At 38.4% G+C, this 21,659-nt stretch overlaps 1 protein-coding gene across 4 annotated transcripts in view; it reads right to left on the bottom strand.

The window, feature by feature from the left end:
• The window catches only part of MTMR3 (myotubularin related protein 3), an 82,143-nt gene that overhangs the window by 47,848 nt on the left and 12,636 nt on the right, over positions 1-21,659 (bottom strand). For 3 of the 4 annotated variants that reach the window (XM_010563341.1, XM_010563338.1, XM_010563339.1), the window contains exon 2: positions 2,074-2,152. The exons of the other annotated variant lie outside the window; for it this stretch is intronic. The gene's annotated coding sequence lies outside the window, so the exon portion shown is untranslated. The remainder of the gene's footprint in view (positions 1-2,073; positions 2,153-21,659) is intronic. 4 annotated transcript variants of the gene reach the window in all.

Raw genomic sequence — 21,659 nt, 5'->3', positions numbered from 1 at the left:
TTGTCAAATACAAACTGTGATGTTGCCAAGACAAATGGTACAAGAACTTATAAGACTAGTTCTAAAACAAATAGTTTGCATGCTTACACTGCTTCTAGGTATTAGTGAAACGCTTCACCAACTTAACCGCCACACCACAAAAGTACTTCTAAAAATTGCTGGCAAAAATAGCAAGAAACATTGAGTTGTTAGAATGAAGTTCACTGATCTGATGGACAGTGAATATACTGAACAAAATTCAATTCCCATCATGTCAACAAGCTGATCCCACTCCCTTCATGATCACTGGAATAAGCACAAGGGAAAGGAAATACATCACTGGGACCAGCAACAGGGACCACGTGCTACTCTCAGTAGCAGCCCATACTGAGATCATATGAATTAACTCTGAAACCACACTTTCAATCTATTTCTTTCTATATCAAAGCTTTCTAATCCATTTCCATTCATGTGTTTAGCAAACTCTTCCAGGTTAATCATGCGACTAGAAAAAGAATCACAGTGTTTGTGTGACACCTAGTAAGGGGATTTCTGACCCTCACTTTAAGACCACTGCCTTAAAGTGAGAACAAGAACATTCTTCATGTCATCAACTCCAACAAGCCGCTCTGTTGAATTTTACCCATGATAATTAACACACCGTGCTACTCTGAAGGACAGCTTGATACCAAGTGAGACTAGCACATACTGGCTGAAGAAATCTATTCTCAAGTTGACTCACACCATTTTTTTTTTTTATTAGTTGCAGAATGTAATCAGAATTCTCGTTTTGTTTAACTGCAGCTGGCAAATAATCAGCTCTTCCATGACAGTAAAAACCATTTCCCAGAAATGAAATGGAAATGTTCAAATACAGCTTAGATAACTGACCAAGAAAACATCTTCATAAAAAGTACCCTCAAATTCAGGCTTCTACTTATAAATAGGATCACAAATAAATAGTAGATAGCTTATATGCAGTGTAGTGAAACTTGGTTTTATTGTTAGAATTTTTTTGTCAGGACTGAGGCCTAAAAAGGTTATGTTATCAATTTACTGTGCTGCCCTTTCAACTGTAGTTTCACATATATTAAATTACACCAAAAGAGGTTAGTCTTGTTAATTCTCCATCCTTATGTTCTGCTTGAAAGGATAAATGATTAGTAAAGGTTGTAACCTCAGACTCTGTTCAGCCAATATGGGAACATCTTAATTGCCTTTCGTTTCAGATGTGCCTTCTGATCTAAATTATGTACATAATTAAGACTAGCAATAACCATCTGTCTGCCAGTGATTCTACACAAAAAGATTATATAAATAAAGGATCATTCAAATTCACATACATTTAAATGTAGTTGGACTTAGAACAAGAAAAGAGAAAAATTGGAGGGGAAAAAAAGGAAAAAGGATGTACCCAAGCATTTCACTTTGTTCCCCTGCCTTCCCTCTCCAGATCCTGAACTCCATTTATTTTAGTATCAAAATCAAATTGACTTGACCCTCAGTCTCAAAACATAGCTATTTCCCTGCTGTTTCACAGTTGCCCTTTAAGTTTTAGATAGGAATGCGAAGAGTTTGACAAAGAAGCATTTGAAAATTTGAGAATGAAATATTCAAGAATGCAATCAGCTTTAGCAAAAGATGCTTCTGTTACAAACTGAAACACTTCTTCCCCTTCCCAGGTGGAAGGAAATTATTCTGAGATAAGGATAAATACTTAGTTTCCCACATTTCAGTCCCTGACAGCAAGGCTTCCCCTCCTTCCTGGCACTGCATATAGAAGTAACTGAATAAATTTCAAAAATATTTACTGGGGAAGTAGCTAACAATATGTACATTTGCACATTACTCAGGAATAGGAGCAGGATAGACGAAGAATCATGTCTGAAGATTGTGTACGACTAAGAATCAGAAGGGGCAGGGGGGGATAATTAAAGGTTGCAAATTCCAACTCAGTAAAATACTGATTTTTTTTTTTTTTTTTGTCTAGCATCTTGGAAAATGCTTTAGTTAATTAAGAGAGTAATCAATTATAACTGTAGAATCCACCTTCAACAGGTAGCTTGTCTTACCAAAATAATACAATTAACTTACCAAAGAATGAGAGATAATAAAAGTCCTCTTTGTCCCAGAAAGTTTCAAACTATACTCTTCTGATACTTCACATTGGCAACTGCAAATAAAAAGACAGTACTTTAAAACATGAACCTTCATTTGAAAAAAAAAAACCCACTTCTTAAATAGCTAGCAACTTATACAAGATACTCAACTGTTATGTGAGTTTGTCTTAATTAAAGCAGAAAAGTAAAAAGTATAACTACTATGGGAGTCGTAACTACTGAGATCTTAATATGCCCAAAGAGGGAATTCAACGACTGGACTCTGACAACATGGTTAAGGCCTCTTTTCTGGTAAGGAACAGTTCAGAAGTCATGGCCACAAAGCAGTTCAAATTTTTTTTAAACTTCTTTGGTACACAGAAATAAATAAAAAAAATAAAATTACTTAGCAATAGAGGCCACAGGAGGGCTCTTTTATAGAAGTTCCAATTAGTTTTATACTGATCTTCAAAAGTGTTTTTTAATTTTACACTAAAATTAGCTTTTTCCCCCCAAGAAAGCAGATGAAGACCTCCAAACAGTGGTTATTGCCTAAGTACTTTTGGACAAAGCTGCAAAAAAGCCAAGGTGAACAGCAATGCTCATATAATACCATTCCTCCCAGACCTATCTTTTTTTACTTTCCAAGTGCTATACAAACAGTTATTTCCTCAAAAATAAATTTAAGTATTGTGTTACAAAAACATATTTGTCAAAAAAATTATATGGAGAAAGTATCTCATTTGCTTCATTCCTATGCAGTCACTTCAGCAGGTATTCACAGATGTCTTCTATAGCATCTGAATGACTGGTGGGACACGAAGTTCTATACTAAAATATCCAAATCCTAAAATTCAAGTTCCAGACTAAAACCAACCATTCCTAAAGCATGCAAGCAGCCAAACTGATGGAATACCACTCCTTTGTATCCAGTGTACCAGAAGATTTGTTCTTCACAATAACTTGGAAGCTATCCCAATAGCATGCTGCATGTGCCTGGAAAAGTCTAGCTTCTATAAACATAATCCTGCTGCTAGAAATAGTTTGCTTGTACTCTGATGTGCCACAACTAGTGATAGTTTTCACATTCTGGTCCATTAAAAAAAAAAATCTCTATTTTGCATTTACTGTGTCCTGTAGTTTATGGCTTATGACACAGAAAAAATAAAAATACTTTCAGTACACAAAAAGGATGTGTAATTTTAGGACTAACGTAGTTGAAAGAAATAGTTTAAAAAGTACAAACTGAGATGCATCAAGCAAAAGAAATTCTAACATTTCGTATGGTGGACATACTTCAGGGAAATCTCATATCTACATTCAGCTGTTATTTAAAAAAAACTGTGACATTAGGATGGTCTGCTTTAACAGAAAACACCCTATGAATGATTACAGCTGTTAAAAACCTCAGCTAATCATGGATTACAATTTTATAAAAGAGTTTCTAAAAGCAACATTTGGTTACCTGCAACAGAGGTCAACTTTTTTTATTATTTTAAAGTATCTCTCAACCAACAAGCCAAATGCCAATTCCAATAGCTTTACAGGTTGGTAATATGGCACAAGAAGCAGAAAGGACAGAGTTTTACTTTGACGTACCAGCTTGATCATGCAACAAGTTCAACTTTACAGCTGCTCAGTTGTACAAAGTCACCTTTGACAGGAATACTTACCAAGCTTATTAAACAACAACAACAAAAAGCTATGAAGGCAGACTACGCAACTCTAGAATGACTCTTCAGAGAGAGTTTTCCGACCATGTCCTTGCTTTTTAAAAGGCAAGATACATGGTAGACTTATTTTGTGTAGTTTAGGTCCAAGGAAAAAAACCTTCACAAAATCTGCAACAAGCTTTTTATTGAATGTAATGAGGTTTGGAAGAAGCCACTGAGTCTCAAGAATTTTATAGAGAAGTTTAAAAACAGGAGAAAAATGTTCCAATATAAGCATTAATAATTCCGCTTTATTCCTGCCAGTATTCAGAAAACACTTCACGAGACGCTCATCAGCATTCTTCTTGCATGGCTGCTAGTCACAGATAAGGACCTCAAATGTTATCACTTCCTAAGTCAACAACTTGTGCCAAACTAAAAAAAAAAGCTGACTGTAAGAAGAAACATTGCTATGAATTCTACCACCATCTCAAACCCACTAATTACTTAAGGGAGAAGCCATTCCAAGTACTGGTGTATAACTGCTTAATTAATACAGCTAAGCACATCTAAGTTTGTGCCCCTGAGGGCAACAGCCTCCCCTCTGTGTGCTCCCACCATTTCCTTTGCATTAGCTCTTCTGCTTGATCCACAAAGAACAGGTTCAGCACTATTAGGAAAGCAAAAGGTAGAAGATAAAGGGAACAGGACCATTTCAGTAAATCCTGCAAAGTCAGACTTGTCTACTAAAGGAATTGGCTTTGCACCATCTTTCTTATTAGGCTGTCACATTCTCATAGCTGGTTTGGTTTAGATTTTCTTATTTAAGCACAGGTGCTGAAGGACATATTAACATTGCCTAATTTTAAATATGTAAGAAGTCATTCTGCCATAGGGCTCCAGTACTTAAAGTGATGTGAACAGGAACACTTAAACTAAACTTTTGCTTTGAAACATCTTCTTAGGATCCTTCCTTGTTGACTATTTTGGGAACCTGGCCATTAGGTGAACACTTCAACTAGCACACAGATCTTGCCTCCATTGTTTTTTCTTGGAAGATGCTATGGAAAAGTAGAGTATTGGGATGATATATCAATCATACTGTAATAGTGAAACACAAGTAATATAATAGTGGGGGGAAAGTCACAATAATGGTTTCCAAGTTGTAGAACTTCCATCCTGGAGATATTCCAAACCTGACCAGCCCTCGAACAACCCAATCCAACATCCAAGTTGGCACTACTCTGAGCAGGGTGTTGGACTACATGACCTCCAATCTAAATTATATGAGTGTGTGACAATGTTTTTCTTGACTTTTTTTTAATTAAAACATTAGCAAAATAGCTAGAAAAAACACTCTTGATAAGTTTTAATAAACATGTTTATTTAAGCAGGAGATTGGAAAGTTGTCACTAATTTCTTAGGTGAAAGGCTGTATCTAGCAAGAACAGAAGAGGTATCATTTGATAAGCATGAAGTAAAATGACAGAAGATAATAGCAGCTTTGGAAAAAACCAAATACAATTTTTCTCTAGCCACAAAGCTATCCTCATAAAGATGTAGACAAAGCAAACCAAACTTTCTTCTGGTAACTGACTATTTTGAAGGTGTATTTTCTCCTCCCTTTGCTGAAATATGGCATTTCTGCACTGGTTATGCCACACCATGTCACAACCTTAGCATTACGCAAGCACAGCTTCTGATTAAAAGTTCTCTATTTCTGTTTACATTTCTAGCTTTGCAACATTACTGCTCCCATACAACCTAGCTCTGCAGTGGCCGAACCTTCTCTTGCACTATATTATCACACAGCATTTCATCACCTTTTTGTTTGGCCGCTTTCTGCTCAGCTTTAGCTCACACTGGCTATAGATTACTCTTTTCCTCCTCCTTCCTTTTTATGTTCTTCCTAATGGATTTTTGCTCGCTTTCCCCCAAAACTATTTTTACCCTATTCTTAGTGTGCTAAGGAATAGGAACAGAGTGCTACTATCAGCTATGTATACCACTTGGGGTGATGCAGTTAGCTTGTGGCTGAGCTAAAATACACAGAGGGGATGAGAGTATTGGGACTGCTACCCTGAATACAGTCGCTCCTGAGGCTAGATAGTGTAAGGTTACTGCTTGAGAGTTTTAAAACATGTACACAGAGAAGCAGCAATGCTGATCTTCAGGGAGGTATTTTCTGGTTTCTACTGCCATGTGTCCTCTCTATCATCCACTGCACCAGATTAAGTTACATAATTTCCAGTTTGGAAAGCTGCTGAATATGAAGAAGCATACCCACCAATACTCAAATGCATGACAGAGTAAGCAGAGATCAACAGCCATACTGAATATCTAATTCCTGTAAGACAGGTGGGAAGTGTCCTACATAAGAGCATTTTGAAAGCGTCTTATTCCATTTTTCTGTTCTACCTGTACTTCTATGAGTGAAGAATAAAATTAATTATAAGAGACCAAAGCATCAAAAAAGTTTTGTCAACATCTGCCACTGCGCTGACTCGTACCTTAATGGTAGGTAATTTAGTTTCCTGTGGAACCCTTCACAGGTAGGCATATTAGTTACCTTCATCTTTGCACTCAGAAGAGGCATTAATCTGCTTTTAAAGCAGTTTGATTAAGCTGATTATCTTTGCATACTAGTTAAAAATAATTTCTTACACTCTTCAAGAATTAAATGCAGAAGCAACAGTTCAAAGTTAAAATGAAAACCCATCTCAAACAGTAAGCAAAGCTTGAAATGGCAAAAGAATGCAGTAGGCAAGGCAGTAGAAGCATTTCTGAGACTGTGGCTATCTAATAGCTAATGGTAATAAAGAGAAATTTGATCTTGCATTAAGAAAGGTCCATTTTTTCCATAATGGATGCAAAACTTTAGGTGGGATTATAGTATACACTTTAAGAGGTTTTTTAGGAAAGTGTTTCTGAATAAAAGATTATATATCAATATTCTCCTTCACGGATCTCAAAACCACCCTGGTCAAAAGACCACAGCAAGCTTGAAAACAAAATCTGACAAAAATGTCACTTTTTCTTATAAGATTTCCATTTCTTTTCTTTGAATTCCTTTTTCATTTGGATAAAACCCTAAGATTCAAACACTGCAATTGTTCATACATAAGCCTGGATACAATTTACGCAGAGATCTTCTGATGAACGACTGGAAGTTTAAAGCTCAAATTAATAACCCATCCTATCATTTTCATTTTATTTCAGTTACTCCATATTCCTCAACTTTACATACATGACAGACAAGTAACATCAACCAAGAAGGATCAATGAGCTACACAGATCAGTCTGAACTGAGCAGAGATCTGCAAGGATGGGATCTGAATCTAGTAGTCAGATATGAAAGCTGACAGGACACAGAACACTGACCAGAGCCTGAGCTGGTGGAAACTCAGTAGACTTGTGTAGGTTCCAAGCTAGAAAGTTGACCAAGTGTGCTGGGGAGGGGATATTATGTCAAAAGATAACCAAAGAGCCATGAAAAGTAGGGCAATATTAGATTGAAGTTACAAAACAGAAAAAGCAAGTGAGCAGGACCAAGACCAGGCAGCAGAAGTTTCCATTTGAAATAGCAGAACAGAGTAAGGAAGGGAATAATTTGCTCCTCATACATCCCATTTTTCCACTAAGGTCCTTACAGCCCATTTGCCATGACTCACACTCCCTCCCCTATTTCTTCCTTTCTGGAAGGCAACAAACAAATAGGGATAAGAGGCTGTTAATCAAAAGTCTCAAAGGTTTTACTCATCCTCCCAAAATACCTATTCATCCCCCTTCCCTCTGGTAACATTTTGCTTTAACTCAGTCCTTTGTTAACTGAATGAGTACTGGAAAGAGGCAGCTGCTGTTCTATGACAGTGGCATTACACAGCAGCTATCAAAACAGGCTCCTTACATGTTCTATTTTATTGACAGTCAATGCAACACTAAAGAGATCTACAAGTAATTAAAAAAAAGAAAGTTTTGAAAACAGGAACAACCAAGAAGCAAATTTGATTTGAAGACTCCTTTGGAGTTTCAAGTTACACTCCCATGAGATTTTTTCCCCCCATTGAACTACTTTAGGACCATGTACATGCAGTTACAGCTATTAGCTCCTAAGTGTGTTAAGTTGACCTCATTTTCACCATACTTTGTCTGGCACAAAGCTTTTAAAACCTCTAACAAAATACCACTCAATGCTTTTGTCATAAGACAACTTTCATTGAAATACCAAGTACCTGCTCTATGAATAAACATTTATTTCTCAAAGCATTAAGTAGGTTAAGTTATTATAAGGTGTCCACAACAGGAAACACAGCCCCCCCCCCCCCCCCAAGAGGCTCAGAGCAATAGCACTGATCATCTACACAGGTAGGAACAGGCAGGACACAGAAAAGTCTGTTTTCTGTTATCAAGGCTTATAACGACACATCACTTTTATCGCACACCTTGCACAATGCAATTATGGACTACAATTTTAATCCATTAATTCTTAAATTGCATTGAAAAAAATGTTCTGTCAAGGAGGCTATTTGAGTAAGATGCATATCCACCTTCACCATCTTCATCTAGGAATAAGCAGCCATTTGAGAGTCTCAGTGTTCAATGACTTACCTTATACAAATGTGAAAGTTAATAATTTCAAATGGCCTAACACTAGCCTTGGTAAAATTGTGGCACACTCCAAAAATGCTTTTTTTTAGTGTGACACTTAAGGTGGGTTTGCTTTAAAATAGACTACATTCACATTCCCTGAAACATGATGAGCCATCAGACAGGGTACTGCTCCCATACTCCCCAACAAAATGTTCCCCTTCCTTATCTTACACCAACTCTGACATTTCAGACCCCTCATGACATAATCCAACTCCTAGATGCAAGACAAAACTAATCCAGAAAGAAGTCAAATTATAGAACCACTACTCTAGTGTTGTATATGTTGTTTGCTTCCAGAGCAGATTCTGATAAAAGCATAGCCTGGAAGCAACTGCATGACACTTAGAATTTAGAGAATTTGAGGCAGCTTAAGAATCACTTCAACACCTGCAGAAGTGACATTTTCTGTACAGACCTAGTCAATTAGCTTGCTCATCTCTTGAACTACTTGGATATTTATTTCTCAAAGCATTAAGCAGGCTAAGTTTAAACAGCAGAGGTTACAGTTCAAATACCAACTACCCTCAAAAAGCCCTGATCTGCATTAGAGCTATTAAACATACAACTGTATCCTGTTGTACCAACAGGAACTGAAGTTGTCTTTAGGTATTACACACAGCAATATTTCTGCCTGCATCCATGAACTCAGGGATGATGAGCTAGTCTCTTCCAACGAACCATGGCAGGGGATAAGTATGTTTGATCACAGCATTAGTACTCCTGCTTATTTACAGTATAAAATAGTGAATTCAATACAAGAAAAGCACTGAGTTCGGGTATTTCTTTATTAGTACATGCAAAACAAGCCTGGTAACAATTGAATCAAATAATCATATTGAAAGAGCTGACCTAGGTAGAGAGACAGCTTTATTTAGTCATAAGAGACCCCTTTTTATGAACTTACCACCTAAATTTCATGTTTGAGTTAAGGATCAGGCTAGCTTTTCTAGGATCATAAACAGCCGTTTTCTAGAGGACATTCCAAGTACTTGTTTAGGCATCATCCACAAGACTGCCAAGACATCAACAGCACTCACTGTTCAACCAGCCACTTAATATGTGTAAATACTGTAAGGCAAAAGTCAAATTGTGACATAAAACCATGTGTGCTTGTGCATGATAAGGAGACCAGCAAGAGCTAGGTAAGGAAACACTAGCAGTTTGACTATAAGGAATTTTCTGCTAGCTCCTATTTAGACAGCAAGTTACAGTTTTAAAGCCAGACACGTGATTTACCAGGTTACTGTCCTCCTTACATTTGAGCAGCTAACCCCTTCCAGACTAGAACAAACAGGTTATTGCATTAATCCATTTCCAGTTTCAACTTCCCCAAACTTCCAGCAGTATGCTCTGTTACTAGTCAAGTTTTCTACAGAGGGAGAAAAGACTCACACTAGCATTGTCCTTCAGCTAGGCACAGCAGTGAAGAGCTTTGGCTCCCTACATGTATTAAGATGTACACACAACTCAGATGCCTTCCCCAATTAAAGGAGGCTTCCTGTATTTAGATCACAAGGGACAAACGGGTTTGGCTAAACTACCAGCACACTGCCTCCAAGAAACCTGCTACTTGATGTCCTTTCTTTGGTCAGCTGATTCAGTTCACTAAAGCGAGGAGAAAAAGCAGGACAAGCAAATACCAAGAAAATATCCTATAATTAATTCACTTTAGTATCTTCCAAATATTAAGACTGTTGTTTATTCCCATCTTTTTCCACTCATGGAAAGTCAGTTACTTTCAGAAACAGGAAATGTTAACTGGCAAAATACTACTTTCCATTTGCAAGTTGCACTTAAATAAGACCTTGAGATGGGACTCCACTACTGAAATAAAAGGCAAGCAAAGAAAGATAAAAGATAGTCTTTGAAAGGGTCCTACAAACATATGCAGAAAAAAGACACTGAGCCATCCACATATCGAACTACAGTTGAGGAGCTCTGAACAGCCAAGACCACATCTCACTTGAGAGCCTAATCAAATACCAAGGACTTAAACCACATTTGTACATGGCCCTTCTTTGCTGTGGGAGACAGGAGGCACAGTAGTCTTGCAGCTCTTAAGATTGCCTAAAGAAATTTGAAGCTAGTCTTAATGTGTTTTAATTTCCGTAACTAGTTTTGAAGATCAATTACATACATTACAAGTATCTAGTATTAAGTACAGAGGTCTTCAATAGACTAGTTAATTTTGTCACGCTGCAAAATGTATTCCTCTAAAGGCACAACCGTGGTGTTTTAGAACCAGTTGACTCTATTATGTAAATTTTTTTAAGCTTACTTATTTTTAAGTCCAGCAGCCCTCCAGCTACTAAACCGAGGTAGTATGCTATGCAACCATCTTTTTCAAATCTTGAACATGTCAAGAGCAAGAACAATTACAGTTTCTAAAGTCATGTTTCTAGACTACCGAGGGAGGCTGGGTTCAGTCATGACAACTCCCTAAAATCTCTTCTCTGTGTAACAACTTCCATAACACTGAAAGTATACAAGCTTGTCAGTTTACATTGCAGTTGCACAGACATTGAGAGCCAGGAAAGAATTTACTTGATTAACAGAATATGCTTTTCCAAAAAAAAAAAAACCAAACAAAAAAACCCCCACCAAAACAAAAAAAAACCCCAACAAACCAGCATGAAGCCAAAGTTAAATATATTTAAGCATTTCAGAGAGGCACCAAGGAAGGTTTTGTGGTTGTTTTTAAGGCACTTGTGTATTAAAACACTGCATTTCAGTTAGAATTGAAATTAAGTTCTGCAATAGACTGCAACTCTGCTAGTAAAACAAGGTTTGATATATCTCCAGTTAATATTTACTAGCCACAGACCATGTCTCCCCTTCCCCCTTCTACATTTAAAATTAAAAATCCACTGACCTAAATGTTCAAGCTTCCTCAGAAGGATACCAGCAGATATTTGCCTTATGTGGAAAAATGAATCAATTCTATATCATAACTATATCTCCTTTGAAATCACTGTTTCAATGCCAAGATCAACCAACAGGAACCTGTTTCTCTAGGGAACATGAAGATTTAAGTCTGTTTTTCCTACCTGCTCACTTAAATCAACCCACACTAAGCTCTGTATAGCTTGTTAGTTTTTACCAAAAAGAGGTATTACTCCAGGATCCTATTTTATACTAAATGCCCTTTAAAAAAAAGGCATAACAAATGCAAGATAGTACCAAGGGTCTGTATATACAGGCAAATACATTCCCACAACAGCTCAACACTCCTTGATCTACAGCAACCTTTGTTTCTAGTGTTGTTGTAGGAATCCATTTGCCTGTATATAGACACTTATGTCCTGGTGAACTCTAATGGGACTATCCAGAAGACAATTTTCCCCAAAATTTGGTTTAGTGTGGATTCATTCAAGTCAGGCAATCCCTGATTTAAAGCCTCTCACTTATTTTCCCTAGAGAAACTCATTCATACCAGTAGATACAACAAAGCCTGAGAAGGAAGAACGCTAATAATACAAAGATGATAAGAAGAGTTTTATCCTTTAAAGAACATTCACTCCCTCCTTGTGTGACTCAAAACAAACCTAGTTTACTAAAAGACTTGGCTGTAATTAAGAGATAAATCATCATTTTGAAGAAACAAAAAGTTTGGGCTCTTCCGCAAGTTACCTAAACACAACACATCTACATCTTCCCCATAGGCACTGCAAAAGTGAATGCAGTTCAACAGCTAATTCTGTTATTGATGCATCAGGTAAGGTAATTTTCATTTTAAGTACAGTTTAATCCCAGATTTTTAAAAATGTACATCAGTATACAGGAAGCTTCAGTTATCCACTTTAATTTTGTTTTGCATTTGAATCATTACTATCAGCCAGCAAGACTTAACCTTTCTTTAACAAAATATAAAGATTTATAACCACCCTTACGGTAAATTTAGCATGTGCCCTTCAAGTTGTATTTTAGAGGGACATGCAAGAACATGTGCATTAGTCCACAAGCTATGAAAATAGTGCAAGTTACACATTTTTAACACTTAATTCTTACCTGTGACTTGCAGATACCAAACTTCACTTAAACGCACAGAAGTAGCATTTCACAGTAAAAATTAAGTAAGATTAGCTAAATTAATCTATTTTTATTCTTTATCCTTCAACTTGAAGTACCTTCTGGTAACTGACTTAGTAGCAAAAACCCAAGTCTGTACTTATGGAATGCAAACTCAGAGATGTCCGTCTTAAACCCATGAGGATAACATACTCAAGTTGCATTTGCTTAGATTCAAAAAGTAAATCAGGAAAGTTTTTGCAAAAAAGTAGATTATAGCATAAATAAGGAGGAGTAAGAGGTTTAGTACTTGAGTTTGGGGTCCTAATTTACTGCTTTGCTCCTGATGAAATTAAATGGCAAAAACCCCTGACCTCAACTGACATCTTGTTTCATGATGCATAAGCAGGATGAAGTTGCTGGCAATGTGTGAACACAATACTGAAACTCAGTTTGCTCAGGTACTCAAGGATCTCCTCAAAGATCTTACAAGGTGCCAACCTCAGTCAAAGTCCAAACCAAAAAAAGGCAGGAATTTCTTTCCTTCCCATAACTATAAAAATAAAAGCTGCCTGCAGTAAAGCTTGTTGTCAGGTCCTGGAAGACTGAACTTCACAGAAAGCTTTCCTTCTGAAAGAGACTCAAATTCAACACCAGAGATTTCTGTGCTGTTAAGAGTCACAGAACAAGATTCAATATTCAATTACAAAAAAAGCAAAAAGAAAAGTTACTTCTGCCCCTTTAGTCCAAACAGGAAAGTATAAAGAACCAGGATAGATACAGATGCAAACAAATTCAAAACCATTTGGGTTGAATGGGACATATGAACATCAGTTAGTCCAAGCCCCTACTTGACACAGTTCCAATGAGATCAAGTTGCCCAAAAAAACTTGTCCAGCCAAGGTTTGAATATCACCAAGTATATTCTTCCTGGACAACATGTTCCAATATTAAGGTTAAAATCTTAAACCAAGTTCAGAATAATACTCAAAGGCAAAGGAAGCCTTCACACTGATCAAAACCAGGGAAAACGGCAAGGATAACAACAATGTTCAGAATACTTAAGTCTACCTCACTTTTATTGTAAGCCTTTATTTCAAGAGGTTATGCAGTTCATGTAAACACAAATCTACATGCAAAGACCAATCTAGAAGCAAATGCTCAGAGCTGGGATGAAAAAGCATTTGTAATTTAGATAAGTAACAGCCCTCTGTAGGAGCAACCTCAGTATTCAGGCCTTGTATTTCTGAAAGAGCTTGCATAGTTTTGCACATCTAGATTCAATGCCAAAAAATAGCCAAACTCCTTTCCTAGATGAAAGATTACATCTTTATGTAAGAAAGCTTACTTGGCAAGCTTAAATTAGTCTGTCAACCAAGTACAAGGATCCAAGGTATGCATGTTTTATTAAAAGTACCACATCTGTGTCATTAGCTTGGAAATAAAACATTTCTGCATCAGTTTCGGGTCCAGCTGACAGAACTGTTTTGAAAGTCTTCCTGATGGTAGAGGCTTCCAGAATAACCAATGACATCCACAAACCAGCAGCTGCAGCCAAACTTCTACATTCAGTCTGAACAACTTAAAGCTTGACATGAACTGAAGATATTTTTTTCCAGTTACTATTACCATAGGTGCTGAAAAACAGTCCTTCCAAGAACAGGTAAGAAACAATGGCCTGTTTTGGCATTTTACTACTTCACATACAACAGCTCAAGAAGTCAGAGCACTGGTGTGTAAATGCGGCTGTAAGGGAAGAGATCCTTGACAGGGCAGGCACACTTTGGTGATGGATTTTTTGACTAGGTTGTTACACATAGCTGCACAATAAAGTAAACAAGAGAGGCAAAGCTGACAGCCTGAGACCCATGTTTTAAGGACACACTGGATATTTCCACTACTTATACATGCCATGGAAATCAACTTGTAATTGCATCTTAAAATGTCTATATATAAAAAGCATGGAGTGAAGAATTGCACATTGGGAAATGTAAGCACTATGATCACCTGTGAAGCTTTAGTTCAGCTTCTCTTGGAGTATGTATGATCCCTAATTCCCTTCTCCATTCTTTCCTTCCCATAAACCCGCACCCTCACTCAGTGAACTAGGTGGACAATACTCCCTGAACCCAGAACTCTTCATTCTACTCATTTTTATTAAACCTTGTAGTCAGTGCGGAGTTCTGAATCAAGTCAATCTTTCCTACACTGCTCATTTTATAGCACCTCTTCTGTTAGAGATCCACAGTGCTTACCACAATTTTCACACTGTCCCATATGGTTAAGTGGTAGCAACGTATTTTTAACAGGTTGAAAAACTAAGAGTTCAAGGCATCAGAAGGATCTTCTAGCTTTGGTACCCAGAACAGATGTCTAAATTCTAGTTCTTCAAATACTCCCAATTTTCATAGTATTCTGCTCTGTATTTGGGAAATACAACTCCACTAGCTGTGGGTCCCAGCTGCAGAGATGAGCACTTAGGCCTGGAGTTGTGTATTAACACCAAAACTGTAAATCTACACACACCTGTAAAAGTCTCCAGTAACTTACTAGCCAGCACCACAATCCACAACAGGGCAGGGACACATCTAGTTCTCCAGGATGGCAGTCACCTGAGTCACCAGACCACCACCCAGAACTTCTTCCCAGATAAGGTCACTATTCCCTCACCCCAGTGCTTCTACAAACACCAGGTAGTTTAAGATCTTATTGGACCACCTGGAAGCTCTGGATTTCTTCAGGTGTCCAAGGCTACTGCAGCCTCTGCTTAAAATGATCTCAGTTATTACATGTGGGGATGAACTACTGATGCCAGTGCACAGCAACAGTCAGAAGATCAGACTATCAGATGTTAGGCATCTGAATATCCAGTAATCATTCCTCCCACAAACAGCTTAATCTGATTATATTAGTTTATTGGCTCAATTGCACAGCACTGATAAATCTCTTCTGGAGGGAGATGAACTCCCTGGCAAGCCTTCAAAATAGAACAGTACTCACATTTGGTACGGTAGCTTCATCAACAGCCACAGCCATATTTATCAGGAAGCCCAGGTCATCAAGGACTCACACGAGAGCCAAAATGAGTCAATATATCCAATTCCCATAGCCTCCTTTAAAATGGTCAGCCCTAAAGGTAGGGGTAGAGTTGTCCAGTTTTATTATTTTCAACATAATGTTAGTGAAAATCCCTTAGCAAGTTAGGTAATCTTTCTCCCCTTTAAAGTTTTCTTGGAGTAGCATATGGCAGTTTAAGCTGACAAAACTGTGTACATGAGGGGGAAGCGTGCCTGACACTAACATTTAAGGGATATTCAAATTTTACACATGCTCAAGCTACATTAATGCTAAAACTAGAAACCCAACAAGGTTCAACAGGCTCTTGTACCAAATTATTTTATGCAAATCAGAAGCAGTTGTCCTTCAAGATGCTTTTCCCTCCATATGCTTTTGTTGCAGGTTCCCCAGTTTATTTGTTGGGCTCCCACACCTGCCCTGAAGCACTGCAATGCTGAGCTGAACATCACCTTTCTGTACAGCCATTCAATATGATGCAGCCTCCACACTAAGGAAGACCTTCATCTGGCTTTGGGCACTAGTTATTTCTGCAGCAGCTTTAGAAGCAGGCTATTCTCTTTAAACCATTAAAGAAAAAGCCATTAAATTAGTTTTAAAGTCAGTATGTGTAACACACCACATGCCACCTGCCTCAGCAAGGCATCACTGCCATGCTTAAACTTCACCTGCCATGGCTTTAACTCTTGTTTATCTTATCAAAAGGATGTCAGAAGTCTTATGCAAGTTCACCTCTAACATACTCATTACCCTCTTAGGAGCCATTGAATGAAATGTGAGTTAATGAATAACACAGTAGGAATTATTTCATTATCCCCATGGTGAAAGAGAACCATCTAATTCTTGGATATGATGTCAGACTTGAGAACCAGCCAGTGATACTTACTCAGGCTTCCACTGCTCAATCAACTGCTACACCAGTGGTGTTCACAGTGAAAGGCTTGCAGACTGCACTGACAGCTCAAGTAAGACTGCCAGAGCATGAAGCAAAGCTACCCTGATAGCAGCCTTAGGAACAATTAAAGCAAAATGAGGAACTGAAGCCTGTCATTTTGCTTCCAAAGAATGGAGGACAGGAGCAGGAGGTTTTTAAACGGTGGACATTTAATGTATAAGCCTTGCACAGGTATGGAAATCAATGCAGTAATAGCATGTCAGCTCTTCACATTCTCCTCCTGCCTCATCTCCATTTTTACGGTCTCAACCCCACTCCAAGTTACCACCTGTCTCTGGTACTACCTAAGTCAACCTGATTATTGAACTCCATCAGAAACCCTAGACACTTTTAAAGGGAAGTGTGAAGCGAGGTATAGATCCTTCAGTCATTGGCAATCCTATCTTCTGGTATTCAAGGCTACCTCACTTGCACTTTCAGTTAAACTAATGCTTTTCACTATAGATCCTGATGCCTTATGACTTCAAGTAGATGTTCACTCCCCTGTGAAAAACACACCCATCTCCTGCTAGTACAGGTAGGATGGAGGACAACTGCAAGAAAGACTTCCTCAGCCTACCAAAGTCCTCCTTCAGGTCATCAAGACATTTGCCTGCAACAAAAAAAACCCCCCAGCTTTAGATTGCCTGAAGAGTTCATATATTTAAAAGACTGTCTAGCTCTGCCAAGGAGACCAGGCAATTTAAGACCATGTTTAGAGAGATGATATTTTACTGATTTCATAACCATGAAAAGTCCATCCTCACTGATATCAGGACAGCTATGCTAGGCAGTGCCCTTCAGATAGCTGGACTCCTGGGATACATGTCCCTTCCCATCCAAAACCTCCCTGTATTGCCTTTAAATTATGCAGTCAGAAGCAAGCTCAGAGACAAGCAGCAGACATTTGAACAGTTCATACCAATCCATTACAGAAGCTTGCAAGTACTACTTACCAGGTATTCCCCTCTAACAGCTTGACTGATGAGGAATAAACTAGTACACAAGCAAGCTAAAAACCTAAGAGGAAAAAACCAGAAAGCCTGGGAAACCAAAGCTAGAAGATGGACTTCTCATGCAGATGGAAAAACAGAACTGTCTTCCTGACATGTCATACCCAATGAAAGAGCCCAACGCAAGCTTTGCAAATGGTTTTTTCTACATGGACTGCAGAAACTGAGATGCAGTCTCTTTTGAAGGAGTCGGACTTTCCCATAACCTGCAGCTTGCAGTCACTTCTGAACAGCCACGCCTTACTGAGTTTGAGTAATACATCAAAGCAAAGGATAATTGTACCATACTCTAAACCATATTGAAAGAAACACTATCTTCAAGCCTAGCGTGTGCTGTTCTGTCATTCTCACATGAGTATGCACATGTAAGATGTATTCATATTTAAGTCCTAGCATCACAAATTACTCCGTCAAGAATGCAATGCTGAAATATATTTAGAATGGTTCTGTTAATACAATAGCTAGCTTCCATAATGCCATTAAGGTATCCTAGACTCTAACCCCACTATTGTTCTATAAGCATTCATGTTGAATTCTTCAATAATTGCTCAAAATGCCTATGTTTAAGATACTGCCATGGGATTAGTATTGTAGCTGTAAAATTGATAGAAAATTCAGTAAGATAAACTATCAAAAGTTGGCTTTGGGCAAGTTTCTATTACACCAGAAGGTTCTGAACTGGGCTGGAACAGCATCAACACCCAGCTCTGTCAGTGGACAGCATCTCCCCACATGTGAAGAGCATCTGTGTGCAGGCACTGCCTGAGCCTTTGAGTCATCATCTCCACACAGGCACTTACTGCCAAGCCAAAATTCTTGACATGCTTACCCAGCAGCTAGTGCCCATTCACCTAGCAGCTGATCAGCAGAGCATACAGCTGTGCTTCAGCCTACAGAGCTGGAAATCAGTGCCTAAAGGTAAGCACAATAGTGCAGAGTGAGGTAAGAAACAAGTTTTTGAGATGGTATGCAATTTAAGAGAGTAATGGGATAGAACTGATGCCCTGACTTGTGAGGCTGGAAGCCTTAATAATTCTGACTTGTACAGTGATACTGCTTTAAGTTTAATCACATGCTTACATTCCCCACTGAGTCAGAGCTGTCCTTACACAAGACATCATGACATCAAAGTTCTTCAGAGCTTTTCGGTGGGGTCTTAAGAGGCTGTATCTCTACTATTTCTACAGCAGTGTTGGTTAACCAAGTTTTCATGCCAAGAAAACCACCAAAGCCATGTGCATCCACAAGAGATTAATCTTTTCTAGAAGCATCCTTAGTGCCACATCCACACCAGCCATACACAAAAACTGCCCTAGAGACCTGAAGTTAAGATTCTTCTCACCTAAAGCCAGATTTCGTGTCTGACCTTGTCTCTTTTTAAAAAGGCCCACATTCTACCACTTAGTGAGCAGTTCTTGCTTATTTTGGACACCCACTTCAGGAGACAAACACATCCTTAATTCAACTGTGTGGTTTGGTGGGAGGACAGGACAGCAATATCCAAGTGTCCTTAACTCTGCAGTTTCCAGCTTAAATACATCTAGACAGAATCACTAGAAGGAAGTAAACAATGTCATCCAGACTGTCTATGGAAACATCAGTAATTAAACATACCTGCACACCACATTCTTTGGTGATCAAATGTGAAGAACAAGCAGCTCACCAGACATTCCCTATATTAACGTAACAAACAGCTGTTATCCTCAACAGCTGTAAAGCCACTACAATTATTCTTCCTACACACCCCAAGCTTTTTGCTAGCATTAAGTAGCTGCTTAAGTGAGTCAGTTATAAAGTTGTTCTATCACCACCACTATTTTCTCAAAGCTTAAAAATTAAATCAAGTATTCCACTACTGGAATTTTCATTACCAGGAAGTTGCAATAATGCTTATTGCATTATGGTTATTGGTTTGTTCTCCCAATATAACTCAGTCAGTTCAATGCTTTGAGTTAATTATTATTGGTTAACTAAAGTAAATACAAACAGAAGCCTGAAAGCATGAAATAACGAAACAAACAGTAGGAAGCAAAGCTCAACTACTTAAACTGAATACTTCATGATCACCTGCAAGTATCAGGGAAATTCTCACATGGCTATAATATGCATGAGAAATTTAAAGCCCTGATGATTAGGGCTTCAGAAAATGGCCACAAGGAAATTATACAGCAAGGTAAAGACTCAGGCTTTTTACTGTATCTAGACACTTGGGATTAGCAATGAAAAAAGGTTTATCATAATATATAAAAGAAAGAACTAGAAACTGGATGCAATATTTCCAGGATATTCTGTCAGACTCTGATCCTCTCAGCAATAAAGCATAAATAAGCATGAATGATTCTCTGGAGAGTCCACCAAAACCCCAGAGATAGTGGTTCTCTAGAGCTTGTTCTGCACTGACCAAAAAGTACCTTCAGTCATACTCTCCTTCTCTCATTCAACTGAGGGAAAGAAGACACAGCATCAAGGATCTGATGGAAGGCAGCAGTAACATTCAGCCCTGGCACAGCCTTATTTTACAAAAGGGCTACCAATTGGCAGACAGGTTTCACTGACTTATGCTGACAAGGTTGAACTTGGAGCTGTTCAAACAAGTACCTCATTTGAAATTGCCCCTATGAGATGTTCAACCTAGGCATGAAAGCCTTTGAACTAAGACAACAGAAGTGACTTCTACAAAACAACACGCTTCACTCAGCAAGAGCAGCATGCTAAGAAAATAAGTGAATAGACAACTAGAAAGTGATTCAAGTGTCAGTCTTCCCACAAATAGCCAGGACAAAGTGCTTTTTGTTTCCACCTTTGAGATCTTGACAAATCAAAAATAGATTAAATGTGCTAGCAGACTAGCTTCTGCCTCCCAGACTGACACATGAACTCATGGAAATGATCTGCCAATACTCTGAAGTAACTTACACCAGAGCAAACACAGCAATGCATATGTTCTATTTTTCTTGTAAGAAGTTCGAAGCAAATCATGACTTTTCAGCATTACAGTAAGCAGACAGGTAATCATTTTGCTTACAGTCAAGATAAAATAAAGCCTCAGAAATAAGAGCTAGGGGTCCTAACTGTATAAGTATTAAACAACATGAATAACAAAATGCTTAGTCTTGTTAGAGCCAGGAGGAATATCTGCTTGAGTACAGTTACAAATTAAGGCTTTATTACCTCTAGGGACATGCTCTGAAATACATACATCTGTGTTTTGTACCTTTTTCATTTAACCTTGTTAAGTTCACCAGCATTGTTTTTTGCAGCTCAGTGACAAAAACAAGAGTTACTGAATAACTTTCCAGTATGAAGTTTTAGTGCATTAGTTCTCACTACTGAAACACATAGCCACCTTAACATCCACAAATCCAATAACCCACTACTCCATAACCCACAAGGACTAAGCACATTCTATCTGTGGAAAACACATGAGCATTTATCAAGTAACATATCAAATCTCACCACAAATACTAAACAGAAACCAACAATTCAACTGTTTCAGTTAACAATCAATAAAATAGTTCTGAGAAAAAGGAATGCATCTGCTTCCACTTCCTACATAAATCTCTAGTACAACTCAAGTAGCACCACAGCTATACAACCCAGTGCCAGACAGCAGCAGAGGCAAACCCCTAGGAGCTGCACATTCTGCAAGTGACACTTTCAAACTCAGTTTGACTGGGATACAGAACACTTTCAGGAGCTGCATTTTTGAGGGATAATTTGAAACCAGTAGTAATGGCTACCCTTTCAGCATTTAGGCATTCCTGTACCAGAAGTTCAGCCCAACAGCCCAGTGCCTCAAGGCAGACAGTATCCTTAGCTCCAGAGTTGCGTGATCCACAAAGCAGCCCTATTACTCTGTACGTATCCCAGACTACAGCACACTAGCAGGACTCTACCTAGTCAAGGCTGTTGTAAGCCAGCAACTTTAGGATAGGGACCATTTTACCTACAGAAGCAAAAAGCACTGCAGAAGCATTTGTTAAATGCTTTACTTGCAGCACCCCCGGTCTAGAAGCACTGTATTAAAAAATCCCCCTTCAGAGTATATCAGTCCAGTCACGCTGAACATGGCACTAAGACCGCAAGTTAAACTCAGAAGATGCAATGGGCTGACGCAACACCGAATCAAAGGTTAAGTTGCCGATTTCAACGTCAAATCTGGCTGCAAGGAACAGTGTCACTTGTGACAAGGAGTTAAAATACTAGAAGAGAAAGAACCACATTTGACTTGTGATGAACTTACCTTAAC

Source organism: Haliaeetus leucocephalus, unplaced genomic scaffold (genome assembly GCF_000737465.1).
Source record: "Haliaeetus leucocephalus isolate CR32 unplaced genomic scaffold, Haliaeetus_leucocephalus-4.0 Scaffold165, whole genome shotgun sequence".
Taxonomy (NCBI): Eukaryota; Metazoa; Chordata; class Aves; order Accipitriformes; family Accipitridae; genus Haliaeetus; species Haliaeetus leucocephalus.
This window is presented reverse-complemented; position numbering and strand designations above follow the sequence as displayed.